The sequence below is a fragment of the Lissotriton vulgaris genome, chromosome 7, assembly GCF_964263255.1.
Source record: "Lissotriton vulgaris chromosome 7, aLisVul1.2, whole genome shotgun sequence".
NCBI classification, from domain to species: domain Eukaryota; kingdom Metazoa; phylum Chordata; class Amphibia; order Caudata; family Salamandridae; genus Lissotriton; species Lissotriton vulgaris.
The window spans coordinates 937358269-937363586 of record NC_141695.1 but is presented as its reverse complement, the minus strand read 5'-3'; the positions used below and the strand labels follow the sequence as shown (position 1 = coordinate 937363586).

Genomic DNA, 5318 nt, shown 5'->3' with positions numbered 1-5318 from the left:
GGAACCGAACGTTGGTTGCGTAGGTGTTTGCCTTATAGTGATCTTTTTTTGCCGAGCTACACATCATTGTTCGTGTTTCTCTGTGGATATCTCTACACTATTTGCAGTGTTTGCGACCTGTTTATGTGTACAGCTCTATTAATTGCATGTGCCGTTCTCGAGAGTACTCCCAATATCCTCTGTGGCCCCATGGCCTACAACACACGAAACGCCCTACGGGTCTTTTTCTGGCTAGTCACCTACAACTTAGAACATCCACCCCTTTGTCCAGATTGTCATGCTATATAGACCCAGTCGTCCCCACTTCTGGCAATGTTGCATTCTCTTTTATAGTTTTCCCTTAAATAACGGCTTACGGGGAAGTGGTACCTGAGATTTAAATGTAGATGATCTATCCAAATGAGTTATCCTTCCATATTTAATGTTTGCACGTCAAGCATTTCTTTTCTCGATATGTTTTTTTTTTGACCGTCGTTTCAGAAACTTTTTTTTGAGTTTCTAACTATACATTGTTTTTCGAAGCTCCTGTTCTCATATAAGGCCACTTGGTGGCGCTATTGTACAATTTGGTGCCAGAGGTTGAGCTGGAGCCTTCACTGTAAGCAGCCAATAAAATGCACACGTAAAGCGAGAACAGAAGAGATTACACAGCGAGAATTGTATCGCTGTTTTCAGCGGAGGAGACCAGATGACCTGCATCAATCACAGGGCTTGGTTATTGGCAGAGTCATATTTTTGAGACCTCGTTTTAAATGGAATGCTTGATCTAGGCTCAGATCTTTTGATCATTCACACAGAAGACAGCAGCGCTGCTCAGAGCCGGGATGGGAGCCCGCCACGGAGAAGCAAAGCCGGGAGGCAGACGGCAAGTAATGTTTCTGCTTTTTTTCTGGTTTTGTGAGGCAGTCTCTGGACAGATAAAATACTCGATTGCTGAAGAAATGAAGAGGGGCTCAGTTGTTGGCAACATTGGGAAGGATTTAGGGTTGAATAGGAGGGATTTGTCTGAGAGGAAGCTCCGTGTAGTTTCTGCAGCCGGCAATCAGCATTTTACAGTAAACGGAGATGCGGGGACGCTGCAGGTGAATGACAGAATAGACCGGGAGGAGCTGTGCGGGGAGTCGTCTACTTGTTCTGTCAGATTTGAAACTGTCGTGGATAACCCCTTCAGAATATTTCACGTTGAAGTCCTCATCATGGATATTAACGACAACACCCCGAGTTTTTTAAAGAATTCCGTTGATTTAGAAATCGTTGAGACCACTTTGCCGGGAGCGCGCATCGCACTAGGCAATGCCCGAGATTCCGACATTGGCATCAACGCACTGCAGGGCTATAAGCTGAGCAGTAACCAGCATTTTGTCCTCGAAGAGACAGAAAGCAATGATGGGTACAAATATGCAGAGCTCGTCCTGGAGAAGGGTTTAGACCGAGAAAAACAGAGTCGCCATCACTTGGTCCTCACTGCTTTTGACGGGGGTGATCCAATCAGATCCAGCACCGTGGACATTAATATTAATGTTCTTGACGTCAATGACCATTTCCCCGTGTTCAGTCAGCAGAGCTACAGAGCCAGCATCAGTGAAGGGGTGGCAATTAACTCAGTGGTGCTGCAGGCGAAAGCCACAGACGAGGATGAAGGTTCAAATTCCAAAATCATTTACTCTTTCAGCAGCATCTCTGCAGAGGCCCTTGGCACCTTCAGCCTGGACGCAGACAGTGGAGAAATAAAAGTTAAAAGGCTCCTCGACTTCGAGAAGACCACTTCTTACAAAATGTCTGTGGAAGCCAAGGATGGAGGGGGGCTCATTGCTCACTGTCGGGTGCTGATAGATATTATTGATGACAATGATAATACCCCTGAAATAACATTTACGTCCATTAACAACCCCGTTCCAGAGAACTCACTACTAGGCACAGTTGTAGCAGTGATCAATGCCCAAGACCGGGATTCTGGTGATAATGGCGAGGTTATTTGTCTTATTAGGGAACATTCAAAATTTAATCTCATATCATCATCTGACAAGTATTATAGTCTTGTGACTGCAGCCACTCTTGACAGGGAAATTGTCCCAGAATACAATATAACAATTACAGCTACAGACAAAGGATCTAATCCTCGAACAACAAGCAAAACTATCCGATTACAATTATCCGATATAAATGATAATCCTCCAGTGTTTATCCAGCCTTCGTACCAAGTTTATGTCCCAGAAAACAATGCACCTGGTGTTTCTATTTATCAGGTAAATGCGTCTGATCTGGATTCAGGTCAAAATGGACAAGTCACATATTCATTGAGTAATCTCAAGGAGGACACGCCCCTTTCATCTTATATTTCCATTAACTCCCAGACTGGAGTGATCTATGCTCAGCGCTCATATGACTTTGAACAAGTTAGACAATTTCAGTTCCAGGTGAAGGCCATTGATTATGGGTCGCCACCTCTCAGCAGTAATGTTACTTTGAAGATGTTTATTGTCGATCAGAATGACAACCCTCCTGAAATCCTCTATCCTACTCTGGATTCAGAAGGCTCGGTATTATTCGAGATGGTCCCCCCTTCTTCCAGTCAAGATTATCTTGTAACAAAGGTGGTGGCTGTGGATGTTGATTCTGGACACAACGCATGGCTCTCCTACCACCTGCTTCATGTCCCTGAATCACCACTGTTTAAGATCGGGGCACATAACGGAGAGATACGGACAACAAGATCCTTGTTCGAGAAAGATCTCACCAAGCAGAAAATTGTTATTTGTGTGAAGGATGGTGGGCAGCCTTCTCTGTCTGCCACAGTAACTGTGAATGTTGTGTTTGCAGAAAACATAGAAGAAGTACTTCCGGAATTAAGTAACCAGGCAAAAAAACAAGACAATGACTCAAACTTAAAGATCTACTTAGTTGCAGCTTTAGCCTTAATCTCACTTTTGTTCACTTTAACCCTAATGGTTGCAGTCGTTATCAGATGCAGAAAACCCAAAGAGCCCAGAATACTCGAGTCTCTGTGTCCTCCACTCTACTCCCACATAGACCCGAGATTCTCATCCAACTACCAAAATGGGACTCTGCCACTGCCCTACTCTTACGAGGTCGCTGTAGCCCTGGAGTCCGGCCAAAATGAGTTAATTTTTCCCAAACCAAGTCTTCTTTCTGCAAACGATTCTGGGATTATACAAGAGTCTCTTGGTGGGAATGCAGGCAACGAAAGCCTGGAACAGGTGAGGCAACTTTCCATTTAAATGTTATCTGTGTGTGTGTGTTTATCCATGTCTGTGTGCGTTTCAGCTTATGTTATTAAAGTAGTTGTCTAAACATAAATTTACCAATTATTTTAAAGATGTGAACTTTATACATCTGACAAAGAGGAGAATCCCTCTGTTTGTGGGTCATATTCTGCAAATTTGTATTGCTAAAATAACCTGAAGTTTTCTTCAGTTTCCAACCTCTGTTTTTGAAAGGTCTATTACTAATTAACGAAGCGTTAACACATGTTTCCATCGCTGAAAGAATTACCAGCCTGACTGACATCATTGAATGTGTTCTCAAAGCTGTGTATTCGTTTCTGGTATAGTTTAACCCTGTTAAAATCCAAATGTAGGAACTCAAGGCAGGTGTAGATGAATTCAGTGATGGGCTAAAAATGGATTTAAAAGTAACTGAATATTGTATAGCTGATATATTTTTCTCATCCCTGGCTATTTTACAGTCTCCACAGTCTGATATATATTTTCCAAATATGTGCTTACAGTGTTACTTGCAGTTTTTGAAGGCCCATGACAGGGCCGACAGCTCTATTGCCAAACTTCAGAATGAATATCATTTGTATTTTCTATCTCCTTCAGCGTTTACTGCTATAGATCAGATGGACATGACTGGAAATCTGAGTATGTCACATTCGAGAGTAGAGCCTCAGAATGCCCAAGCATCCCTGTGGGTAAGCGGCACCACTGGCAAACTTAGCACCCTTGGCACCCTCTACAGAATCGCCCAATTTCACCCTTAGAAGGATGGCAGTGTGGTATGAGCTCTCATGAAATGAGGACTTGGTTCTTACACTGCGTCATACATTGTTAATGGAAACATAAAATCAGTTCCCAGAAAAATGCAGGAGCTGCAAACGCACTTGTGAATAACTTACTTTGCATCCTTCCTACACTGAATGCGTTTTGGTGAGCATGGTTTAACTTGTGTATAATCCAGAAGGATTTCTACTTAGAATTTACAGTTTGTGTAAAAGTCACACCCGCTAAAAAAAACCCTAACATACTGCTTGGACTAAGAAACAATCCCAGCCTTAAGAGAGTGAAATTTACGCTGACATTTAAAAGGGGAGCTGCCTTCAACTTTAAGTTGCTCTGCAGTTTGAAATGTATAGCATAACCAACCAGAGGACACAGTGTGGGACACAGTCTATGGATTCACATGTGCGCACCAACACAAACCTGCAACACGATACGTACACCAGGTTGGTAAATCCCACTGCATTAAAAATGCTTGGTCTCTTTTGTAAATTGTACAAAGAATGAGGGGCACATCTATGCAGATAGGTAAGTGTGTGTCCCTCGTATACTCAACCTGTGAGAGAGGCTTGGAAAACTACAGTGGGCCATGGGGAGGGGCAAGGGCATGGGTTTCTGATATGCCCCTTCCTTCTGAATGTCAGCAGTACCCCCTCAAAAACTAGTGAGAAGAGTGCATCCAGACATATGAAAGCTCTACCAGCAATATTGACAGGCCAAGTATGTGTGTGCACCCCTTGCTACCCATTGGAAGAAGGCAGAGACCCACCTGGTCCCAATGAGTCCCTGTGAGCTCTGCTCCTCTCAACATTCTATGTGGACATAGGGACCAGGTTCAACAAGTTATTGGGGGGGTGGGGGGGCACTTCATATGAACAGTTCATGGGAGTGCGAGATGACGACCGTGCCCCGGAGGATGCCTTCAATCACAAGCATAATGTCACAAGCATAATGGTGCATTGAAAAGTTCCTGGAATGAAAGAACTACTCTAACATTAGAACACTAAATAAGATACTTTTTTTTTAATGTTCCATATCACCAGCCAGCCACTCCTGTGTGCCCATGTTTGCCATCCCTTAAACCCAAACGTAGAGAGTAGGTCCCAGAAAAATAGGTGGGGAATGATTAGCATAGCCAACGCGCATGAATGTCACCTCATCAAAAGAAGGATTAATACAACCTTATCACACCTTGCCTTACACTCGTATTTGAGCAATGTGTATTATTATGTATGCATGTAGCTATACAGATTACTGTTTGCATTTTCTTATATAAACCACATGCATGTGGCTAGGCAG

At 43.3% G+C, this 5318-nt stretch overlaps 1 pseudogene across 1 annotated transcript; it reads left to right on the top strand.

Moving 5' to 3' along the window:
• Positions 1-765: 765 nt before the first annotated feature.
• LOC147702739 (protocadherin gamma-B5 pseudogene) lies at positions 766-4242 on the top strand (annotated as a pseudogene). Its single transcript, XR_015297244.1, has one exon. The product of XR_015297244.1 is annotated as a protocadherin gamma-B5 pseudogene (transcript).
• Positions 4243-5318: the final 1076 nt, after the last annotated feature.